Here is a 25,528-nt window from a genome sequence, read left to right on the forward strand (position 1 = left end):
CCCGCCGTCCCGCGCCCGCCCTGTACGGGCTCCCCCTGTGCCCGGATTCCGCGTCGGGCTGCGCGGGCGGCCAGTGGTTCAGGAGCGCGCGGAGAGATCTGGCTCGAAGTTTGCGATCCGAGAGCGGGATCTGCGCTCCGTCGGTCCCTCCTCCCTCCCCCTTTGCGGCCTCCCGCTGTCATCTGAAGCCGCTCCTGCCGCCCCCTGGCGGCCGCCGCGGGAAGGGCCGGCCCCCATCTGCCCCCCACCCGCAGACCCCCGAGGTCAACAACAGGATGGTCCCTGGGTCCCAGGGGAAGAGACATCACCCAGTAGGAGGTAGCACGGTCTAGACAGAGGCCACGAAGGCGGGAGGGGGCGACAGTGGACAGCAGAGTGACCCAGCTGGCCAGGGCTGTCTAAGTGAGAGGAAAAGGGAGAAGGCGGTTGAGACCAGGCCCTGAATTCCGCGTTCGTCTTATCCTGAGGTCTGTGGGGACCTGTTGAAGGACTGGGGCACGGGACGGACGTGGGCGTCCTTCCATTTGGAACAGCCATTCCGGCAGCATCAGGATGGGGGGGAGGCAAAGCGGGGAGCGGGCGAGGCAAGTGGTGCTGTAAACCTGTGCGAGAAGGGGGCGGTGACTCTAATGGCAGAAAGGAGCCCTGGTCACACACACACTCCCACGCAAGGTAGGACGCGCTGGGCTCCTTCTGAGGCCAAGGGAAAAGGACAAGAGCCCTCCAAATTCCAACTGGGGTTAGATAGCATGGGGAGGAGACACACACACCCTGACAGCCAGAGCCGTTCGGGATTCTTTCTTGTCTTATTCAGGGTAATATTTTGTTGGGGAAAAAAATGCCTGCTACCAAAAAATATATATATATAATTATTATTGTCATTAATAATGATAAAAATCAAACTTTGATACCTTCGTTTTACAAATTGGGAAATTATTGCCCCCAAAAAGGCATAACCAAAGAGATGCGGTTAGTTAATGGCGGGAAAATTACTAGGGCCCAGTTTCTTGAGTCCTAATTCAGAGCCAAATTCTTTACATTCGAGCCAAGGTGTTCAGAGCTGGGGAGGCAGGAAATAGAGTGACTGTGTGGAACTGTCTCTTCTTTCCCCCAGAGCAGGGAGGGAGTGACAAATATTTGAAGAGGCTCTCCAGATACAGGCGTTTCCCTAAATTTGAGTCAGCCTGTTTGTTTATCGCTGCCTCTAAAGCTTGCCTGCAGGGGTTGTTTTGAAAGTGCAGGTGTACGGAGAGGACAATGAAGGAGGTGGCAGAATGCAAGCTCCCTGCCCCAGAGCCAGTCCGCACCAGGGCTGGGTGCAGGGTGCTTCGTGGGAGCAGAAGGGAGCTCCCAGGGAAGACTGTCCTCCAGAAAAAAAAAAAATTAACAAAAGGGAAAGTGGCAACCCAAGAGATTAGGCCAAAGAAAGAAACACCACTTTGAGTGCTGACTACTGGCCCAGAGGCTGGCAGAGCCAGTTCTGACTTATTCAAGAGCTGGTTCCAATGGGATGAAACAATTCCACACTTTATCAAACAGATTTTGATGGGAGGCACCTGGTGTAAATGGGATTAGATTAATTCTGAGTGTCACCAGTCTCATGGGTCCAAATTAAGTCGATCTAACAGCTCTAGTAACTACTAGTTTAAACCATTTAGAACTGATTAAAAAAAAAAACCTGCACAACCTTAGAATGTACTTCATGTCACCGAATTGTACACTTAAAAATGGTTAAAATGGAAATTTTATATTATGTACATTTTACCATAATTTTAAAAAAGAAAGCAAAACTAATAAGATTTGTTCAAAGATTAATTCATTTGAGACACGTATTTAGTGCCTCGGTGTGGCCTTGGTGCTAGGATTCAAAGATGAAAGGAAGAAAACTTTCCATTCTAAAAGAAACTCCATGTAAGGTGAAGAAGATGAAATACAGCCAGAAAACCATACCAGTAGGTGGTAGGTATATGCAGAAGTATTTAGGAGCTCATACAGGAGTGCCTGCCTCAGGACAGGGAATCTGGGATGTTGTGCTGAGCTGAATCTTAAAGAATTGAGTGAGTTCATCGAATAAGGTCTGGGGCAAACAGGGCTTAGGAGCAAAGGATGTGGTTTTGTCTTTTTGTTTTTTTATTTTTTAATTTTGAAATAATTTTAGACAAATTTGACAAATAGTACAAAGAATCCCCTTATATCCCCCACCCTCTTCCTCTAATGTTAACATCCTACATAACCCAAGTACGATTATTAGTGAGCAAACTTGATTCGACAGACCTAGGCTGGCTCCTCAGAAGTGATTCCAGTCCATTTCAACTCTGGTCAAATTGTTTTGACTAAATTTTGCTTATATGTCACAGGAAAGTCTCTTTCTTTAAAGTCAAGATAATATTTGTTTTATTTGTTTATTTATTTTGAGAGGGTCTCGCTCTGTCACCCAGGCTGGGGTGCAGTGGCACGATTGCAGCTCACTGCAGCCTCCATCTCCTGGGCTCAAGCAGTCCTCTCACTGCAGCCTCCCAAGTAGCTGAGACTACAGGCGTGTGCCACTACACTTGGCTAATTTTTTTTTTTCATTTTTTTTTTTTTTCAGTAGAAAGGAGAGCTCGCTGTGTTACCCAGGCTGTTCTCAAACTCCTGAGCTCAAGTGATCCTCCGTTCTCGGCCTCCCAAAGTGCTGGGATTATAGGCGTGAGCCACAGAGACCAGCCTATACTCATTTTCAACAAAGAGATATTTACATTATGTGTAAGCATCAGTGAATATTAAGTATGCTAAAACAGCAAGTTTTAATCTTTCAGTCCTGTTATATTTCTACTTTTATCCAAATGTGTCTCTTATGTATGAATCAGAGGAGCAGAATTTGATCCTTGCGTATAAAATATCTTACTGACCCTCACCAAAAGAGAGAGCCAAGAATAGGTGCTTCAGATCACAGTCAGAGGCTGACCTGTGCTTACCCAGGCTGGAGGCCTGCCTGGCATATCAGTGTCATCTGTACACAGCATCTTGGAAGGTGGGTACCCCTTTGCATATCTGATGTGATGAACTGCTCACTACCTCATAAACTAGCCCACATTGTTTTTAGAGGCTCTTTGTTAGAAAGTCCCTTGTAATTTTGACCTGAAACCTTTTGCCCTGTGATTATTATCCATTGGCCCTAGAGGCAGCTCCTAAATGCACAGACAAGAAACTGTCACGTGTCAGTTCTGTCTATGTAAGACAGCTCTAGCTTACACCTGTTGTCCTATTATAATTGTTAATTATTAATAGTGTCCCCCTTCATTCTCTTGTCCTAGTTAAGGTGATAAATTATGCATATGACATCCTATAGAAGACTGTCACCGCCCCATCTCACTGATCAGCTCTCTGCCTACAGCCACACCCACAGAACATTCAGCCATTTCCCCTGTGGTTCCCAGCCTGCGCACAGCGTCTGCACATGGTGAGGCCTCCCAGATCTCTGAGGAATGAATGGCTCACTGCTGAGAGCAACTTCCTGGGAGTTCAGGGCATGTGGAATTGGAATAAGAGCAACGTGTGAACAGATTACAGGAAGGCAATATGGGACAGCCAGACCCTTTGTGGGGAAATTTATGGGGAACACAGTTTTCTCACTTACAAGCACTGAGATTGCCTGAGAGGGGAGAGATGATGCAGAGTGTCCCAAATTTATTTGACCTGGAATCCTTTTTACCAGCGAAACATCTATTGGGCCTAGAGTTCTGAAAATTGCACTTTGAAAAACACTGCTCTCAGCTCTTACAAACACTCGTGTTTTCATCCTACCTGTGCTTCAGAGAATTGTATCCCAGCAGGGAAGGAAAACCCTATATAATTCCCTCCGTTGCTAGTATTTGGAGGTGGGATGAAAATGGACCTACATTCAAACCCCTAATTTCAGGCTCTGAAGGAGGTACCAGGATGCATTACGATGCTTGTAAAATTGTTCCTTTCATTTTCCTGGTTGTAAACTTATGTGGACAGTAAAGTCAAGGCAAGCCTGTGCCCAGCAAATAATAAGAAAATAAGGGATGCATGGTAAACAAAACAAAACACTTCGAGAGCTGGTCAACTTGCTGTTGTTTTGAGCTGTTTCTAAGAATCTCAGGGTAGATTCCCTCCCCTGCGTGCCTCCTTAACCCAGTCCTTTTTCTTCTTCCTCCAGGGACTCTGGAATGCTGACCTACAGTCTGAGTTCCCGTGCCCTTGTCTGGGGCTGACTCTCTACTTGACCTGTAACCCACAACTGGGCAAGAGAAAATTCTGCAGCCACAGCTCTGAGGACATGAGCAAAATGGTTTCCAGATGGAATGTCAAGGATTCACATGAAGTGGCAGGGAGTCTTCAGGCCACACTTCAGGTTATCTCTTTCTCTTTCCCTTTTCTGCTTCACTCTTGCTCTCATCCTCTTTCTCGCCCCACATCTGGTCAGAGGAGATAGGAAGGTTCTTGTTACCTGGTACAAGACAACTTTTGGAATCCCAGATATTCAGATTATTTCCCCTTTTCCTCTTTGCAAATGATAATACTCACAGCCAAGAGGCATCACCCGGATCTGAGGCTGCTTCTCCTTAGGACTTGCAGAGAGAAGGAGAAGGTGGGGCTGGCAGCCTCCAGTCCACAGCCTTCCTTTCTCCTCCTGGCGATGATTAACTAGGCCTAGACAATGGAGATCTATGGCGTATGCCCATGTGCCAGGGCCTCCTCCTCTCAAACATGGCTGATCAGTCACTCGCCTGTCTATCCTTTATTTATTGAAGCCAACTATGAATGAGTAAAGGAAGTATGAGAAAAGTCACCCAAGGTCAAAGAGGACAGTGTGGGAGACTGTTCTAGACAGAAGGAAACACCTTTGCAAAGGCCCTGAGGAAGGCAGGGCACTCTCAAAGAGCAGAAGAGCTGTGTGGCCTCAGAATCCACAAGAGACAGAGAAGGTGGGGAAGCAAAGCAAGGCAGGGCGGCCTGGGGTCTGACTGCACAGAGTCTACTGGGCCTGGTTAATCATCCCCTGATGGCCACAAAGGCATGGGCCTGTCCCATCAGAGCAGATACAGGACACTGGCTGGAGCAGGCCCTGGAGCCCGCTGCTGTCCTGGAGGCCTTGGGGAGACCCAGGGTTCCCAGAGTGGAAGAAGGAGGGGGCAGCTTGACGTAGTGGCTGTTGATCAGCTGATATGGAAGTACATCATTTTATTAACAATTAAGAAAGCAGTGCTGTGCAATTCTATTCAATGCCCGTGATGCTTTCGGCCATTTTTATGAGTTGTGTCATTTTCAAATGAGCAAGAGGAAGCCTCTAAGGGGGTTTAAGCTGGGGCAGATGTAATCAGATCTGTGTTTTCCAGAGAGAGAGAGGGGAAAAAACCCATTTGTTATTTTTTTAAAAGGTAATGCAAAAGCATCATTCCACAATTCTCTTGTAATGAAAAAAATAAATGCAAACTTAAGCAAATCCATCATTCTGAAAGAATGCCCTGTGTCTGCCTTTTCCTTCCTGGGAGACCCTCATAATGAGGTCCTGTCCTTCACCCATTGCTCACACTGCCGCCTGCTACCTCTTGTGACCAGGACTGCAAATCTCCAAGACCACTGGAGCAGGGTGGGAGAGCTCAGCCAGGAAGCAGTTTCTCTGTTTGAGGCTAATCAGCTTACATTGTGCTTGAAATTGCTGTCACCTTGGCCTTGTTGGCTATTTTCCCTCTTCAGCAAACCGGTTTTCTTGTTGAATGAATTAATTTTTATAAAATCTCAGAGATAGGGCATATCCAGTGAACACTGGCCAGATATGGCTTATGCATAAAACCAGGGCACTACAAATGACAAAGTCACACGGACTCCAAGTTCATGGCTTTGCCTTGCCTCACTCACCTTCATCCTGCCTCTCTTCAGCACACAGAGCACCTACTATGTGCCAGTTGTAACGGCTCGCCCGACAGTGCTGCCAGAGTGTTCCTGGGCCCCACATTCCATTTTGTTTTTTGTTTTGTTTTTGTTTTTTAATGTTTCCTTTCACCACTCTGTGTGTGATGGCGGAAACTTTTGCTTCTAAGCAGCAGTTCGGTGTCATAAAAGAAAGCAGTCAGTCCCCCAACCACTACACTGCCATTACTCTCTGGCCATCCCATCGTAGAAGTCACCAACCTTTGAACTGCAGTCGCCTCCCCTGTGGAATGGCAAGAACCTAATTATACCTGTTGGGAGAGTATTGAACAGGCTCACACCACCTCGTATAGCTCCTTCCAGTTCTCATATCCACGAATCTCTCAGAAACTCTGCAACAGGAAAATTATGTGACTCGTTTTGGATGCATCTGGGAAAAGATGACATACTCAGAGAAGTATGTGACTTCTTTTTTAAAAATTTCAAGCTGGGTTTGGAATAGCTTCTTTTATTCCCTGTAATGCAGAGAATTACCATGCAGCTCTAGTGCCACATCATGGCTTACAGACAAAACTCTCCATGATCCGTGTCTTGAGTCATGAAGATATTGACAGAGCTGCTGTGTTTGTTGACTTGGGTAGGATGAGAGAACACCTGAGTGGGTGACCCTGAAATGGCTCCTCTATTCCTCTGGTATTAGGTGTTTATCCAGAAGCTACAGGATCAGTGTTCAGGGCCAGCTTCTTCCTAAGTTCTTCTTTCCCTATTTAAAATCTCAGAATTCTAGAGGTAGAAGAGAGTATTTTCTCTTTCGGTTTTTTGTTTGTTTGTTTGTTTGTTTGTTTGTTTGTTTGTTTGTTTTTGAGACAGTCTCACTCTGTCACCCAGGCTGGAATGCAGTGGCGCGATCTTGGCTCACTGGAACCTCCACCTCTCGCATTCAAGAAATCCTCCTGCCTCAGCCTCCTGAGTAGGTGGGACTACAGGCACACGCCACCACACCCAGCTAATTTTTGTATTTATTTAGTAGAGATGGAGTTTCACCATGCTGGCCAGGATGGTCTCCATTGCTTGACCTCATGATCCACCTGCCTCAGCCTCCCAAAGTGCTGGGATTACAGGTGTGAGCCACCGCGCCCGGTCCTATTTTCTCTTATTCAGATAAAAAAACAGAGGCCTAGGGAAAAAATGAGTTGCAGACATTCACACCATGAGTATGTTGTCGATCAGAAATAAGAACCCATCTGATGGGCCTTGAGCTATTCCAGTGAGCCCCCTCCCCATTGTCCTGTCCCTCGGAAGTCCATGGGTGGAGAAAACCAAGGGCTTCAGGCTGTCAGAAATAGCCATGGAAACTACTTAGGACATCTTGAATTCCAAATATCATACACATTAAAGCTAAGGATCTTCCCCGCTCAAAGCATATTTAAATATTAAAAATAATATTTATTTTTCTTCTTTGGAGTTAAAATAGAAGACTTGTGGGTTCTCCCTCATGGGCTTGTCCCAAAGCTTAGCCCAGCAATGTGGACCCCAGTCTCTGCTACTATTGGTGCCGCTTTCCAGAACTCAGCCTCTTGCCAGAACTCCTCTTCTATGAACCTCGGGTTTGTTCAGGAAGTTTCGAGGGCTGAGAAGCATTTCTTCTATGGTACTGGGACGGCTCCCACCTCTAGTCCCAAGCAACCTGAGCCCTACGGTGGCCACGTCATCTCTATGCTTCCATTGTAAAGAGCTGCACCTATCCTCGTATCTGCCAGCAAGCAGGCCACGTGGAGGTGGAAGGCATCAGAGGAGGCAGAGGAGACCTGAATTGTCTCAATGCTTCGGGCACAGGTTTCCTAGGAGGAGAGATGGAAGGTTGCAGGGTGGAATGGACAGAAAATGAAGCAGTGATTTGGAAAAAAATAATAGCAGCTGCTTTTCATCTGGGTACTAGCCTTGTGACCTTGAGCAGTGGCTTAACCTGCTGAGCCTGTTTCCTCATCTGCAGAGCTGGCTTGACATTCACTAACTGCTGACTTCTCTCAAGGGGGAAAATGGGGAGAGAACACTCTCGTGTCCTGTGTCTTCTCCATTAACATCCTCAGTCAGAGAGAAGTTGGTCTGTTCTTGGTCTGTCCCTTTTGTCTGGCTAGCTATATTGCCATTCTTCTGTTGTCACGGGAACATTCCAAAGGATGAATGAAGGGTATGGGATCAAGCAGAGGCAAACATGAGCAAGAACAAGTGTGTAGATTAAGATACAAACTTCTCCTGACCCAGTCCTGTGAGTGGAAAATACCACACAATGGAAAAGAAACCAAATCACCCTGACATGCGCTCAGATATTGTGGTGTAGGTCCAAGGGTGGGCCAAAAGGCTTGGTTTCTTTTTCTTTTTTTTTTTTTTTCTTTTGAGACGGAGTCTCGCTCTGTTCGCCCACTGGAGTGCAGTGGCAATCTCAGTTCCTGCAAGCTCGCGCTCCCGGGTTTAGCCATTCTCCTGCTAGCCTCCCGAGTTAGACTGGGATACCTGCCGGCTAGTTTTTTGTATTTTTTAGTAGAGACGGTGTCACAGTGTTTAGCCAGGGATGGCTCTATCTCCTTGACCTCGTGATCCGCCCGTCTCGGGTCCTCCCAAAGTGCTGGGATTCACAGGCTTGAGCCACCGCACCCGGCTGGTTTCTTCTTCTTTCCTTTCTTTTCTTTTTCCTTTTCTTCTCTTCTCTTCTTTCTTTCTTTCTTTTCTTTTGCTTTCTTTTTCTTTTTCTTTCTTTTCTCCTTCCTTCCTTCCTTCTTCCTTTCCTTCTTTCTTTCTTTTCCTTCTTTCTTTCTTTTCTTTCCTTCTTTCTTTCCTTCTTTTAAAAACAGGTTGTTGCAAAAGGAAAGAAAACAGGAACACATTGTTTCTTTTTGATTAAGTCAATTGGACATATCAAACTTTTACTTGTGAGCATCTGAAGTTCCCTTGAAGCTAATAAGATCTTTCTTCTGGATAACATTTTCATGAAGACAACACATCAGGTTGTGAAAGGCACATTGGCTTTATTAGAGTTAAACAAATGTGCACTTGGAGCCTTGCTCTACTAGCTTCCTGACTGTGTGACTTGGAAAAGTGACTTACTAGTCTGAGTTGTTCAACTCTCCTGTGGCTATAATGATTTCAGAGGGCATGGTTGTGGTAGTCATGACTGAAGTTCACCAATTCACCTTCAGGGACGAGATTTCACTTCCCCTTCCTTTGAAGTTAAATGTGGCCATGTGACTTGCTGTGGCAAATGGAATGTGACTTCTCGTTTTTTTTTGTTTTAAGTTGGTAGCAGCTTTAAGACTCAATGTACAAATCATCGTGTTCCTTCCCACCAGTGCTAGGGTTGTGGAATGCTTGGATAGCCTGGGTCTCAGAGGACTGTGATCCACAAGCACCTGCACCATTCATTGAATGTACAGCATCAAATCTCCCACTGAGATTCGAGTTTGCTACTGCAGCAAAACCTAGCATATCATGACTGATATAATGGGTGACACAATACAATATGATGACATTTGTAAATACAACTTGGCAATGGTAAAGTGATTGGAAAGCCTTGTTGTTTTCGTGTTCAGAGGTAATTGTGCTGATTAGTAGGCCCAACGTAAGGGATAAATATTCCTGCATGGGTCAGGCAGGCTGCAACTTTACCCCAGATCATTTTTCTCCGCCAGGGGCCAGAATCAGGAAAATCTGAAAAAACTCCCCAACAGATCTGCCATGGTACCCAAATACCAGTTCTGCCTTGAGATAAAGGCCAATCTGAGTACTGAAAGTGGGAGCTTAGGGAAATTCATCAGGCTCTGGGAGTGGAGAATACTGAGGAATGGTGGGGAGGCACAGTAGTGGGAGTGGTCTTGAAGAGCAGCCATGGAGAACTGAGGCCTGTGTCACGGTGGGAAGTCCTTGCAATGTGAAAGTTAAGCACACCATGCACGAGGTCCCTGGCCCTCTTCTCTCACCATGATACATACCCTGTCCTCTCATGACAATTTTCTCCTGTAGCCCTTCCACAACAATTTATTCCAAGTCATTCTTTATGCCACCCAAGTCTGACCTCTGACCCTCACCTCCAGGCTCCCATTTCCTGGATATTTTGGCAGGTGCTTCAAGCGCAATGTGTTATGGATAGAACATATCACTTCCTGTCCCACCTCCAAATCCTCTTTCTTATTCCATGCTCCATATCTGGATGAAGAGCTATCATCTTCCCAATCATTCCAGCTCAACATCTCAAGAATGCTCATGGCCTTGGAATACTCTTGTTTTCTCTATTAATATGAAAGGGGAAAATGCAAGCCAGAAAAACGGTTGAAGGCATTGTGCGGGCCAGGTGAGGTTGTGGTTCAATCTTGGTGTGAATTTGTTCGTTTGAGAATTCGTCTTTGGGTGGAATACCTCCAATTGTGGATTCAGAAAATAGGATGAAATTTAGAGGAAAAGAAAATAGGATAGTGTGGTGTGATAAGAAGTATATCTGGTCTTTGTCCCAGGTCCTGGCACAAAGAATCTAAAACCCTTGGAATTTCCTCAGTCATGGGGTGTCCTTTCTTATTTTTAAGGAGCCCCTTTGAAGCACACCTGAGTTTATACTAAAGAGATAATTTAGGGTAGGACTACAGATAGTCTCAGGATGGGACTGGACACCAGAAAAACTAAGGGATTAGAAGGTTGAAACTTTCAGCCCTACCCACTGACCTCCAGGAATGGGATGGGGGGAAATTAAATTCTATAAAAACTCTGGGAAAGTGGGGTACCCCAATTCCACAGGGACAAAAGCTCCTGTGCTTGGGACCCTTCTAGACCTCACCTAAGTCTTCATCTGTATCCTTTATAATAAACAAGTAAACGGCCTGAGTTCTGTGAGCTATCCCAGCAAAGTATTGAACCTGAGGAGGTGGGTAGGGGGAACCCCAATTTATAGCTGGTTGGTCAAAAGTACTAGAGACCTGGGCTTGTGATTGACATCTGAAGTAGAGGCTGAAAACTAAAAATAAAATCCTAAGCTCCTCACTGGCTGAACAGACCCCCTCTCGGCTACGGGGACCCTAGAAAATCCTTAAAAATGGAATTCCCAGCATGACACAAAGGGAGGTGATATATCCCCACCTTTTTGGAGTTTAGGTACAACTGACCATCATTAATGTTAAAATGCAGATCACAAGATTAACAAAACAGATTCCTTGTGACAATAAGATATCAAATTATAAAGAGGACATAAGGCCATGCCGGACAAGGGCTAAGTCACTCACCCCTGTGGGTCACTCTGACCTCAAATATTGGTTCACATACTTCCTAATCTTAACTTAAAACATTCTTTTCTGTTGACTCCAAATTTTTACACAAAACTCTACTCCTTTAATCAATTGCAAATTAAAGAATCTCTGAATCCGCCTGTAACCTATATGCTCCCTCTTCAAGATATCCTACCTTTTCAGGCCAAACCAATGTATACCTTCCATGTATGAATTTATGTCTTTGCCTATAACTCCTGCCTCCCTAAAATGTATACAACCAAACTGTAATCTGACTGCCACAGACACGCTTTCTCAGGACCTATTGAAACTCTGTTCTCTAGGCCATGGTCGCTCATATTGGCTCAGAATAAACCTCTTGAAAACATTTTCAGAGTTTGGTTTTTCCATTAACAGGGCAATCTTGTGAGACTGAGACCTAACCCCATGGGATCTGATGCTTAATTCCAGGTAGACAGTGTCAAAATCAAATTAAATTGTAGGGCATGCAGCTAGCTGATGGCAGCAGAATTGGAGAACTGCTTGGTGTGGAAAAAAAAAAGCCCCACATGTTTGCTGTCAGAAGTATTGTGTGAGCAAAGAGAAACAGTCTGTTTTCTCCAGATAGACTGCCTAATTCTTTCCGGCCATATAATAAAGAGTTATTGCTAGTCAATAAGTTTTGTTTTTTATGGAACTTTGGGAGGGGGTGGACAGTAAGTGCCATACATATAAACGAAGATATCATTTTCCACATAGCAAATGATTGATGATTTAAAAAGCAAAAGGAGAGCCTTATTCCAGAAAAGATGGAATAAGGAAGGACACACTAAATGTAACTGTAAATCCTGGACAGAATGGATGGAGGTGCTATCTGAGAGTTCTGAAACATAAATCATAGCAGGTGGCTTTGGGAAGGAGACAAGAATTCAAAGTCCAACTAAATCAGTAGTGAGTTTGCCTTTTTTTCCCTTCCAGTATCAGCCAGCCTAGACTAAAAGGCAGCCAGAAAGCTGGAAGTATGAACCAGAGGAAGACAGAAAGAGCTGTAAGAGAAGACCTCTCTAAAAAACAAGAAAGGAGATTCTGAAGAGTCAGAGAGAGAGTAGGGTGCATGGGAACCCCTGGCTTTTATTATTTTTTTCCTTCTTTCCAGCCTCAGCCCACAGGCAATATTGTAGCAGCAGTGTTGGTGGCAGGGGCTGAGGGGGTGGGAGTGGAGCTTGGCAGTCATCTAAGACTCCAAGAGAGGGGAATTATTCTGTTTGACTGGAGGAGCAGTGTTCACAAGAGTGTGTGGCAAATCTTTCTTCCTTTTTTTTTCACCTTCTCTCCTCCTGCCACTTGACTCCAAACACAGAAACAGTCATGGTAAGTGTGGCAGAGCAGAGAAACTGAAGCCCAAGCTTGCTCACTGGAGGGCTAAAAAGGGAGGCCCCAAGGAGCCAGAGGGTGTTGGGGAGATCATGGAGAGTAGGGAGCTTAAGACAGAAATCCCACAAACTTATGTTTTAGCTCCTGGGCTCACCTCCAGGCTGCACATGTATGGATCTGATCCTAAACACCCTACCACATGTTTGAAGAACTGAAACTGCAAGGTAGAGCCCAATCCAGGCCCATGACTGGCCACTGGGTGGCACACACACAGGACTGATCTGAATAGTACTGCACTCTGAAATCAGAAATGATTTTGAAACCACAGCCCAAGAGGCAGGTTTGGACTTGCAAAAATAATATAATCTGTTTCATTTCCTGCTTCAGAAGAAAATAAAAGCCCTCTTTTAGGATTTAAATCAGACCTGGGGTACTGTAATATTAAAATGTCCAGAATATAATCCCAAATTACTCAGCATATGAAGAACCATGAAAGTCTCAACTGACAAGGAACAAGACAATCAACAGACACTAACCCTGAGAAGATACAGATGTTAGAATTATCAAACATTTTTTTAAAGCAGCAATTATAACCATGTTCCATAAAGTAAGGGAAAGTGCTCCTGAAACAAATGGAAATACAGAAATTCTCAGGGGGAAAAAAAGAAGATATAAAAACAGGCCTGGTGGAGCAGCTCACACCTGTAATCCCAGCACTTTGGGAGGCCAAGGCAAGTGGATCACCTGAGGTCAGGAGTTCGAGATCAGCCTGGGCAACATAGTGAAACCCTGTCTCCACTAAAAATACAAAAAAATCAGCTGGGCATGGTGGCAGGCACCTGTAATCCCAGCTACTCAGGAGACTGAGGCAGAAGAACCTCTTAAACCCGGGAAGTGGAGGTTGCAGAGAGCCAAGATCACACCATTGTACTCCAACCTGGGCAACAAAAGCAAAACTGTCTCAAAAATTTTTTTAAAAAGGAAGATATAAAAGCAAACCAAATGGAAATATTAGAACAGAGAAAGAGAAGGACACTAACTTAAATTTCAGATTCACTGGATGAAAATTAACTTAAAGATAGATCAATAGAAATTATCTAATCTGAAGAGCAAAAGAAAGAAAATTGAAAAAGAAACCCAGCAGAACCTTAGGGGCCTGTGCGAAAAAAATACCAAAAAGCTTAATATTTGTGTCATTACACTCCTAGAAGGAAAATAAAAAGGATGTTGAATGGGAAAAAAATATTTTAAGAAATAATGGTGGAAAAACTTACTGCGTTTCACAAAAGACATGAACATGGAGATTTAAGAGACTCAGTGAATCCCAAACAGGATAAAATCAAAGACATTCACATATTATAATCAAACTTATGAAAACTGTTAAAATAAAGAAGATATCCTGAAAGCAACCAAAGATAAATGACTCATTTCAGGTAGAAAAACAATGATTTAAATGACTGTGCATTTCTCATCAGAAACCACGGAAGCTGGAGGGAAGTAGAATAACATTTTTAACATACAGAAAGAAAAGAACTATCGGCCCTGCACAGTGGCTTATGCCTGTAATCCCAGCATTTTGGGAGGCCAAGGTGGGCAGATCGCCTGAGCTCAGGAGTTCGAGACCACCCTGGGCAACATGGTGAAACCCCGTCTCTACTAAAACACAAAAAATTAGCCAGGCATGGTGGCATGCACCTGTAGTCCCAGCTACTTGGGAGTCTGAGGCACAAGAATCGCTTGAGCCCGGGAGTTGGAGGTTACAGTGAGCTGAGATCATGCCACTGCACTCCAGCCTGAGCTATAGAGTGAGACTCTGTCTCAAAATAAATAAATAAATAAAATAGAAAAGAAAACTATCAATCCAGAATCTCATATCCAGTGGACACATCTTTCATGAATGACAATGAAATAAGGACATTCTCAGATAAACAGAAAGTAAGAAAATTCTTTGATACCAGACTTCTTCTATAAGAAATGCTAAGGAGAATTCTTCAGACTACAAGGAAATTAAATCAGAGGGAAACTTTAACAATAGTAATGAAATAAGAGCAACTGAAACAGTAGATACCTGGGAAAACATAATAGAATTTAAGTTCTTTGAAATATGTGAAAGCACAAATTGTAACACTGACTGATGAAATCTTCAATGTATGTAGTCATCATAGTACATGATACTATAATGACTACATAAAGAGGGGATGCCAAAGGTACCTATATGTTGAGAAGGTTTCCGTACTCCACTTGAAATTGTAAAATACAAGTAGACCATATACTGTAATCTCTAGAACATCTACTAAAATTTTTTTACAGAGATATAGTAAAAATATCAATAGAAAATTAAAATAGAAGACAAATATATTCAAATATTTCAGAAGAAAGTAGGAAAGGGAAAATGAAAATCAGAAGACACAAACATAAAATATATGATAAAATGGTGATCTAAATACAAACATATCAATTTTATTTTATTTTATTTTTATTTATTTCTTTATTTTGTGTGTGACAGCGTCTCACTGTGTCACCCAGGATGAAGGGCAGTGGTGCAATCATGGCTCACTGCAACCTTAACCTCCCAGGCTCAGGTGATTCTCCAACCTCAGCCTCCAGAGCAGCTGAGACCACAGGTGTGCATGCCACCATGCCTGGCTATTTTTGTATTTTTTTGTAGAGACAGGGTTTTGCCATGTTGCCCAGGCTGGTCTCAAACTCCTGGGCTCAAGTGATCCATTTGCCTTAGTCTCCCAAAGTGCTGGAATTACAGTCATGAGCCACTGCACCCAGCTCTCAATTCTTACATTAAATAGTATAAATACATAATGATATAAATATTAGATATCTGCTTCTATGTAACAAATTATCACAAACTTAGCTTAAAATAACATATGTGGCAGGCGTGGTGGCTCAAACCTGTAATCCCAGCACTTTGGGAGGCCGAAACGGGCGGATCATGAGGTCAGGAGATCGAGACCATCCTGGCTAACACAGTGAAACCCCGTCTCTACTAAAAAATACAAAAAAACTAGCCGGGCGAGGTGGCGGGCGCCTGTAGTCCCAGCTACTCGGGAGGCTGAGGCAGGAGAATGGCGTAAAAACCCGGGAGGCGGAGCTTGCAGTGAGCTGAGATCCGGCCACTGCACTCCAGCCTGGGTGACAGAGCGAGACTCCATCTCAAAAAAAAATAAAAATAAAAAACATAATAAAAATAAAAATTAAAAAATAACATATGTTTATTATCTCAGTTTCTGTGGGTCAGGAATCCAGGCATGGCTAAGTTAGGTCCTCTGCTCCAGGGTCTTTCATGAAGCTACAATCAAGGTGTTGTCCAGGGCTGAGGTCACATTTGAAGGCTTTACTGGGGAACAATCTGATTCTAAGCTTGCATGTACAGCTATTGAGACAATTTCATTTCTTTTGGGCTGTTGGATTGAAGGCCTCAGTTTCTTGCCATGTGAGCCTCCCCAACATGGCAACTTACTTCATCAAAGCCAGCAAGAGAGTGAGTCTATGGAGAAAGACTGCTAGCAAGACAGAAGTTACAATCTTAGATAGCATAATCACAAAAGTGACATTCCATCACCCTTACCATATTCTATTGGTTGGAAACAACTCGCAGGACCTCTCCATACCTATTCATTCTTAAGGAGTGGAGATTAAGCAACAATATAAATCCCAGAGGTAGGACTCAATAGAGGCCATGTTGGAGTCTGTCCACCAGACCTACCTGTTAAAAGACAAAGACTGAATGAATTCAAAACAAACAAAGAAAACTAAGACACAACTACATACTGCCTAAGAGAAGTTCACTTTATTATTTTTTAACTTTTTGAGACAATATCTCAATTCAAAACAAAACTGTCACCCAGGCTAAATGACTGTACATGGCACAATCACGGCTCACTGCAACCTCGACTTTCTGGGTTCAGGTGATTCTTCCACCTCTGCCTCCCAGTGGAACCACAGGTGTGTGCCACCACGACTGGCTAATTTTTGTATTTTTTGTAGGGAAGGGGTTTTACCATGTTGTCCAGGCTGGTCTCAAATCCCTGGGTTCAAGTGATCTGCCCCCCTTGGCCTCCCAAAGTGCTGGGATTACAGGTGTGAGCCACCATGCCCAGCAAAACCCACTTTAAATATAATAATATATCTATGAACAGAATGAAAATTAAAATATAGAAAGAAAGCTAAACCATATAAACACTAATCAAAAGAAACCTGGAATATGATTCTATCATTAAAATAGACTTTAGAACAAGGAAAATTACCAAGGATAAAGAGGACACATTGCATGATAATAAAAAGAGCCAATTCACTGAGAAGACATAGCAATCCTAACAGTATGTATATCTAACAATAGAATTTCAGAATACCAAATCCAAAAACTGATAAAACTGAATGGAGAAATGACAAGCCCATAGAGTTGAAGACATCAAAGCTCTCCCCTCAGTAACTGATAGTATAAGTAGACAGAAAATCAGCAAAGACATTGAAGAACTGAGCAACACCACCAACCAACTGATTCTAATGGACACTTACAGGTCCACTCCATGGCAGAATACACATTTCTTTCAAGTGTCCATGGAACATTTTGGGCATCTGATGTACAATACAACTCTTCCCCAGACCACCAGGAGGTAAGGTCTGTGGCCAGAGAAACACAGAAGTAGTGGTCATGGTGTGGAGTACGAGGCATTTTCTTACTTCATCCTCTAACCATCCATCCCTGGCTCTCTTAAAGGTCGCTGTCAGACCATGGTGAGTGCAAACTGAAGTGAAAAGGTGGTTCTCGTTGTAATCCAATTGCAACCAGCTCAAACAATTCAGAACAAATTTTATTTGCATACAATTATTCAAGCACGTTTGATTGGATCAGACCTGGATTTTAGACTTGCAGGTGTCTGGTTTTGAAACACAAAATCCAATATTTTCTGCCTGGGAAATATATATATATATATTTTAGTGTAGTTATATAAATTACCTTTCCATTTCAGTTTGACTATTAATTGCATTGTNAAAATAAAATTAAAAAATAACATATGTTTATTATCTCAGTTTCTGTGGGTCAGGAATCCAGGCATGGCTAAGTTAGGTCCTCTGCTCCAGGGTCTTTCATGAAGCTACAATCAAGGTGTTGTCCAGGGCTGAGGTCACATTTGAAGGCTTTACTGGGGAACAATCTGATTCTAAGCTTGCATGTACAGCTATTGAGACAATTTCATTTCTTTTGGGCTGTTGGATTGAAGGCCTCAGTTTCTTGCCATGTGAGCCTCCCCAACATGGCAACTTACTTCATCAAAGCCAGCAAGAGAGTGAGTCTATGGAGAAAGACTGCTAGCAAGACAGAAGTTACAATCTTAGATAGCATAATCACAAAAGTGACATTCCATCACCCTTACCATATTCTATTGGTTGGAAACAACTCGCAGGACCTCTCCATACCTATTCATTCTTAAGGAGTGGAGATTAAGCAACAATATAAATCCCAGAGGTAGGACTCAATAGAGGCCATGTTGGAGTCTGTCCACCAGACCTACCTGTTAAAAGACAAAGACTGAATGAATTCAAAACAAACAAAGAAAACTAAGACACAACTACATACTGCCTAAGAGAAGTTCACTTTATTATTTTTTAACTTTTGAGACAATATCTCAATTCAAAACAAAACTGTCACCCAGGCTAAATGACTGTACATGGCACAATCACGGCTCACTGCAACCTCGACTTTCTGGGTTCAGGTGATTCTTCCACCTCTGCCTCCCAGTGGAACCACAGGTGTGTGCCACCACGACTGGCTAATTTTGTATTTTTTGTAGGGAAGGGGTTTTACCATGTTGTCCAGGCTGGTCTCAAATCCCTGGGTTCAAGTGATCTGCCCCCCTTGGCCTCCCAAAGTGCTGGGATTACAGGTGTGAGCCACCATGCCCAGCAAAACCCACTTTAAATATAATAATATATCTATGAACAGAATGAAAATTAAAATATAGAAAGAAAGCTAAACCATATAAACACTAATCAAAAGAAACCTGGAATATGATTCTATCATTAAAATAGACTTTAGAACAAGGAAAATTACCAAGGATAAAGAGGACACATTGCATGATAATAAAAGAGCCAATTCACTGAGAAGACATAGCAATCCTAACAGTATGTATATCTAACAATAGAATTTCAGAATACCAAATCCAAAACTGATAAAACTGAATGGAGAAATGACAAGCCCATAGAGTTGAAGACATCAAAGCTCTCCCCTCAGTAACTGATAGTATAAGTAGACAGAAAATCAGCAAAGACATTGAAGAACTGAGCAACACCACCAACCAACTGATTCTAATGGACACTTACAGGTCCACTCCATGGCAGAATACACATTTCTTTCAAGTGTCCATGGAACATTTTGGGCATCTGATGTACAATACAACTCTTCCCCAGACCACCAGGAGGTAAGGTCTGTGGCCAGAGAAACACAGAAGTAGTGGTCATGGTGTGGAGTACGAGGCATTTTCTTACTTCATCCTCTAACCATCCATCCCTGGCTCTCTTAAAGGTCGCTGTCAGACCATGGTGAGTGCAAACTGAAGTGAAAAGGTGGTTCTCGTTGTAATCCAATTGCAACCAGCTCAAACAATTCAGAACAAATTTTATTTGCATACAATTATTCAAGCACGTTTGATTGGATCAGACCTGGATTTTAGACTTGCAGGTGTCTGGTTTTGAAACACAAAATCCAATATTTTCTGCCTGGGAAATATATATATATATATTTTAGTGTAGTTATATAAATTACCTTTCCATTTCAGTTTGACTATTAATTGCATTGTAACTTAATTTGTATTCTTATTGAGTCTCTGCATGTTTTCTTCCACTTCTGTACTAGTTTACCATTTGGATAAGTATATTATATATCAGTCCAGGTGGCTCCCAGGCAGTCAACATAATTCTGCATTCATTTTCATACTGCCCATCAGCCAGGAAGTTGCGACTAAGTAAAAATGATGAATGTCCCAATATCCAATGATGATTTAGTTCATAAATTTTTTAAATAAAAAATGTGGGGCCAGGTGCAGTGGCTCACACCTGTAATCCTAGCACTCTGGGAGGCCAAGGCGGGCCAATTGCTTGAGTCCAGCAGTTTAAGACCAGCCTGGGCAATATGGCGAAATCCTGTCTCTACAAAAATACAAATTATGAAATCATGTCTCTACAAAAATACAAAAATTATGAAATCCCATCTCTACAAAAATACAAAAAATTAGCTGGGTGTGGTCTCACAGGCCTGTAGTCCCAGCTACTCGAGAGGCTGAGGTGGGAGGATCACCTGAGTCCGGGAAGATGAGGTTGCAGTGAGCCATGATCACGGCACTCCAGCCTGGGTGACAGAGCGGGACCCTCTCTCCCTCCAAAAAAAAAAAGTGAAAGAATTTTTATTGGAAAGTTATATTCAGGTTATAGAAGAACTGTCCCGCAGCTCACATAATCAACATAGTTACCATAAAAGCAGCACTGCCTTGGGACACAGTGTGCACACAGATCTGGAGAAACAAGTTCTCTTTGACAATGTGCCCTATTGTGGGTCTGGCTCCTATGAAGTAATGCAAGTGTATTGTCTCTATGAAAAAGATGTTTCCCCAAAAACATCACTGCAAGAAGGTCAGCACTGGACATGAAGTTTATTCCCGTAGAGGGAAGCTCATGTCTAGATAACTGGGGGGCAATTTTTTTGGCAAACAACTTGCTTCAGTTTCATTAAAACTCACGACAGTCATTAGTGTAAGAAATAATTTTAGTGTCAAGAGTAATCCATAGAGCAATGAACATTACAGATTGTGTGCTGAATCAGGAAAGAGTTTGCTTTGGACTTAAAAAACAAATATATATATATATATATATATATATACACTATATATATATACATCTTTCTGTGACCTATGAAAGCAAAATGTAAATTATAAGATATAATGTATAACAACATCTATAACCTGTTTCTTTTTTCCTCCTCAATAAATAGGCTTCTTTGTTGTTTCATTTGGTTGGGTTTTTCTTTTCTTCTCTTTTCTTTTTTTTTGAGACAGAGTCTCGCTTTGTCACTCAGGCTGGAGTGCCGTAGTGCTCTCTTGGCTGACTGCAACCTTGATCTCCTAAGCTCAAGCAATCCACCAACCTTAGCCTCTGGAGTAGCTGGGACCACAGGCATACGCCACCACTATCTGGCTAATTTTTGTATTTTTTGTAGAGACGGAAACCTCGTCTCCATGGGGCACCATGTTGCCCAGGCTGGTAGCGAACTCCTATACTCAAGCAATCTGCCCACCTCAGCCTCCCAAAGTGCTGGTATTACAGGCATGAACCACCATGCCCAGACTTTCCCCTTAATAAATAGTTAATAATATATTTTGAAGCTATTTAGCAATGCTGCCAGGTTGATCTGGTTTAAACTCTTCAAAGCTGGTTGAATAGTTTCAGTGGTTTTTCCCAACTAAGGGAAAAGCTATTGAAATTAGAGCTGATTTGATCCAGTTTGAACCAGCCTATTTTGACAAAAGTGACTTTAAACAGTTTTAATTTCGTTAGGATCTGTTTGTTCTACTAAGAATCACTTTACACTGTTTTCCCCTAATATAAAGCAGTATCACTTGCCTGAATCCAGTTTCCTCCTCCTGAACTGCTGTGATTCAATTCACGTTGGTCTGATCCAGTAAGGACAAGTTAGATGCAGGCTTATCTGGTCTTGACCAGCAGGAACTTCTTGGAATCTGATGTGTGTCAGTTTGGGACTGTTTTATCCTGTTCGAGCTGGCTTTACCCAGTATGATCCAGGAAGGTTGGCTTGACCTGATTAGAACCAATTTAAGCAGGTTTTAACCAACTTGGAATCAGTTTGTTTCTTAAAAAACTAGTTGGCTTTCCTTAGAAGTCTGATGTTCGGAATGACTTAGCTTATCTGAGCCTATTGTGAACCACACTGAGTGAGGTTACATCAGCTAGAACTCTTCCACCTGTTCTGAAACACAAAAATGTGGAAATGCTAGAAGGCCAGATTACAACAGGGTTAGAGTATAAAGGAGGTGGGAGAAAATGGAAGGTATTGCATTTATACTCTTCTAGATACAGGTTGAAAGAGAAACTCAGGGTCAAGAGATGATTTTTTGTTGGTTTGTTTTTAAATATGGAGGAAGGTCCCCAGAGAGGTAGGAGGGCACAGACTAGAGGGAATGAGTTGGAAACCAAGCAGGATCAAATGTATATTGTAATTACCTTAGGGGGTTATACTGAAAGGGTGATGGGTAGTGCTAATATAAAAGAAAATTTTTATATTTTATCATAGAACTATAACTTTGGTTAAACAATGTATGTAGCTGATTATATTCTTTTGACGATTCTATCAAATTTCCAAGAGTAATAGTTTTCTCCCTTCCCTCAAGACATTTGGAGAGCACATGGACATCTGTGTCCCAGCCTCACGGTACCTCCCTCATCCCCACAGAAAGAGGAAGATGAGAGAAGGGAGGGAGGCCTTTGGCAGCCAAGGGAAGACAAGTTTCAGGAGTTCATGAAGCACCATCCCCCACCCCCAGTGAAGACCCTACCCGAAGGTCTTATGTCCTGAGCTATGTTGAGTGACTGCCTCGTTACCACTCCCTACTGTTATGTGGCAAGTGTCAGGGCTGTGGCAAAGGTCAGGCTATCATTATCGGCCCCTTCAGTAGACTGACCCTAGCGTTAGGGCAACCATATGTCCCTGTGCGCCCAAGACAATCCTAGTTCACATCTGAGGCCCCAGTGTCACTATTAATAGTGACCTCTCAAAGCTGTTCCAGTTTGGGCAACGAATTATATAATCAAAGGCCCCATCTCCTTTCATCTGTCTGTCCTTTTTTCGCTTCCATAGACATTGTATCCATCCCCACAGCTTAAAATTCTTTCCCTCTGAAGATAACTACTGAATTTTCATCTCTGTCTTTTTTCCCTGAGTCCACAATTTCCACTTGGATACTGAAACAGTCACCCTCTCAGTGCTGGTGCAAATGACACAAACTGACAAGTAGTGATTTAGCCTCATTCCCATCACTCACCCCTGCACCCCTGCCACCCAGAAAACTGTCACCTGAGTATTTATTGTATGCAGCCCCAACACTAAAGAAAGATCGGAAATATTTGTTCCCATGGTGGAAAATAAAGGGCTATTTGCCCATGTTGCCAGGCTTTCTCTGGAAAGCATCCGGGAATCATTCCAGAAATTTCATTTCCAGGTGTGTGTTTCTTTAAGGAAATATTGTGGAGCAGAGAAGGAACGCACTGTGCAGGTGCCATTGGCTGTGGGCATTGCTATAGCAGATCAGCCTTATTACTGAATAGCAAAGGAAGGAGTCACCGGGAAAACACAACATGAACAGGCAGAGTGCACATGCCACGGCCCCAGGAAGCCACAATCATGTGGCTGACATGGTTCCAGAGTGTGGCACTAGGGAGGCCAACTTTCTGAGCTGCAGGTTCACAGCCTGTCCATGCGGGCAGGGAAGACATGCTGTACTCCAGGATCAAGGAGCAAGGCCATGTTTCCTCTTGATTCTGGGACTCCCTCTTGAGACTGATTGGCTCCAACATTAGCTCTTGAGAAAACCGGGGTCCCTGCCTTCCTGGGGAGCCTGAAAAGAAGTTTTGCTGTCCACAGCATCTGGAGCGTACAGGAGACAGGTCAGCAGCTGCGATCAGCAGAGGCACACACACCAGCCCCTGGAGATGGGTGGTTTGTCCTGAGCCAAAGCTGGGCTGGTTTATAAACCGCACCTGTGAAGAGAAGAGGGATGACTCCAGTGGGACATTCCTGAACCATGTGCACCTATTCACCTAGGAGAAGGAACAGCTGGAGCTGCATCTATCTTTCTGTTTATGAAATATGGGCCCAACTCCAGTGACAACATAATTTTTAGACCATTTAGTGGAATAATAAAAGTCAAAAGAGAAAAGAGAACTTACATGGACTTGCATGCTTAGCTCTCTGCTAGGTGCATTATAGAAAAGAGCTTATTGAATTCTTACGCAAACCCCTGAGGATAAAAGTCCGCTGACCTGGAGTCTTGAGAGCCAGGTACTTAATTCACCTCCCTGAGCCTCAGTTTTCGTGTGTGTGAAGTGGGCTGACCCTACCTAACCAGTGTCTATTGCAGAATGATGAGGACACTGAATGAAATGATGGCTGAAGCTGTGCCCTTCCAGCTCACTGAGATGTCATTTAACCTATGTTTGGGGGAAGATGGTCTGGTTCTTGGGATGTGACTCCTGGATACTGTTTGTTTCCACAGGTGGTGCAGATTTAGGAGAAGTCCATCTCGGGTCAGGTTTCCCCAAAGGCAGATCTGAGATGATGATTCCAGGACATATCACTTACTTGGGAGGTGAGCTCAGGAAGCAAGGGAGACAGCAGGGGATGAGGCCGGGAAGGAAGGAGACTCCGTACATGGTGTGTACTTGGGAGGGTTACTTCCATGGGCAACAGGGGCTCAGTCCCCCTAGGGACCCTCTAGGAAATGGTGCAACCCCCCTCAGAGTGGCACTGCTGAGAGGGGTGGAGCAGGGGGTTTATTCACCAACTCCTGTTCCTCGCGGTAGAGGCTCACTCCGACAGCCTTAACTTACCTGCACCCCTGGCCTGAGGAACGGTTTGCAGGCAACCTCTAGGGCATGCAGTTGGGGGACCAAAATGCCTGCGAAACAGAGTTCCCCCCAGGTCCAGAAAAGGAGAGAGAGGAGACAGAGGAAACTGAAGGTGGAGAGTTAAGACATCTGGAAAACATGTGGCGTCTGCCCTACATCAAAGCTGAAACCTAGAAGATTAGAAATTCGGGCTTCCAGGATAGAGTGCTTCTCCCCGCTTCCACTCATACTCCAGCACCCTCCTGTCCAACCACTCCACTTGCAATAGGCACCCATTTACGGAGTAGAGGGTGGGAGAACTGGAGCTAGCTCAGTGCTGTTGGACAATGAAAGAAGCACTTACGGTGCCTCGTGCAGCATTCATTAGCAGAGAATCTTAAACCGATGTCACTGGGACTTTGACTGGTAGGCTGCTGTCATTGGGGGCAGTATAATCCTGTGGTTATGAGCAGGAGTTTTGGAGTGAGACCAAACTGGGGTCAAGGTCTAGTTCCGTACCTTGTTAACTGTATAAACTTAGGTAAATTACTTCATCATCATCTATGTATTTATCTATTTATTTTTAGAGACAGGATCTCACTTTGTCACCCAGGCTGGAGTGCGGTGGTGCAACCATAGCTCACTGCAGTCTTGAACTCCTGGGCTCAAGTAATCCTCCCAGCTCAGCCTCCCAAGTAGTTGGGACTACAGGCACAGACTGCTGTGCCTAGCGAATTAAATTTTGTTTTTTGTTTGTTTGTTTGTTTGTTTTTTGTAGAGGCAGAGTTTCCTTATGTTGCCCAGGCTGGTCTCAAAGTCCTGGCCTCTAACCATCCTCCTGCCTTGGCCTCCCAAAGTGCAGGAATTACAGGAGAGAGCCCCTACACCTGGTCATTACTTTATCTTTTTATGCTGAAGTTTCCTCATCTGTAAAATGGGGTAAAAAGTACTAAACTTGTTACAGAACTGCTGTGAGAGTTAAATGAGATAATGCTCTTATCACAGTATCTGACACATAATGAACACTCAATAAACTCTGGCTAATATTCTCACTCATTCCACAAATATTTATTGAGTATTTTCTGTGTGCCAGGCCCTATTTCAGGTACCAGTGATACACCAATGAATTGAGATAGATTCAATCTAATTTGTTATAAAATTTAGATTCTATTGCCTTAAAGACAGACAATAAACAAGAAAATAAGTAGATAACTAGCCATTATCATTTCACATAATAATATGGTTTGGATGTGTGTCCCCTACGAATCTCATGTTGAAATATAATCCCCCATGTTGGAGGTGGGGCCTGTTGGGAGGTGACTGGATCATGGAGGCAGATTTCTCATGACTGTCTTAGAATCCCCTTAGTGACATGTGAGTTCTCCCTCAGTAGGTTCACG

The 25,528-nt window shown here is 43.5% G+C and overlaps 1 long non-coding RNA gene across 1 annotated transcript; it reads left to right on the plus strand.

The window, feature by feature from the left end:
* The first annotated feature begins 2,932 nt into the window (after positions 1–2,932).
* LOC108514755 (cancer/testis associated 62) lies at positions 2,933–4,441 on the plus strand. Its single transcript, XR_014485052.1, has 3 exons — positions 2,933–3,013; positions 3,297–3,442; positions 4,166–4,441. It is a non-coding gene; the product is annotated as a cancer/testis associated 62 (long non-coding RNA).
* Positions 4,442–25,528: the final 21,087 nt, after the last annotated feature.

Source organism: Rhinopithecus bieti, unplaced genomic scaffold (assembly GCF_001698545.2).
Source record: "Rhinopithecus bieti isolate Rb0 unplaced genomic scaffold, ASM169854v2 scaffold_31548, whole genome shotgun sequence".
NCBI lineage: Eukaryota > Metazoa > Chordata > Mammalia > Primates > Cercopithecidae > Rhinopithecus > Rhinopithecus bieti.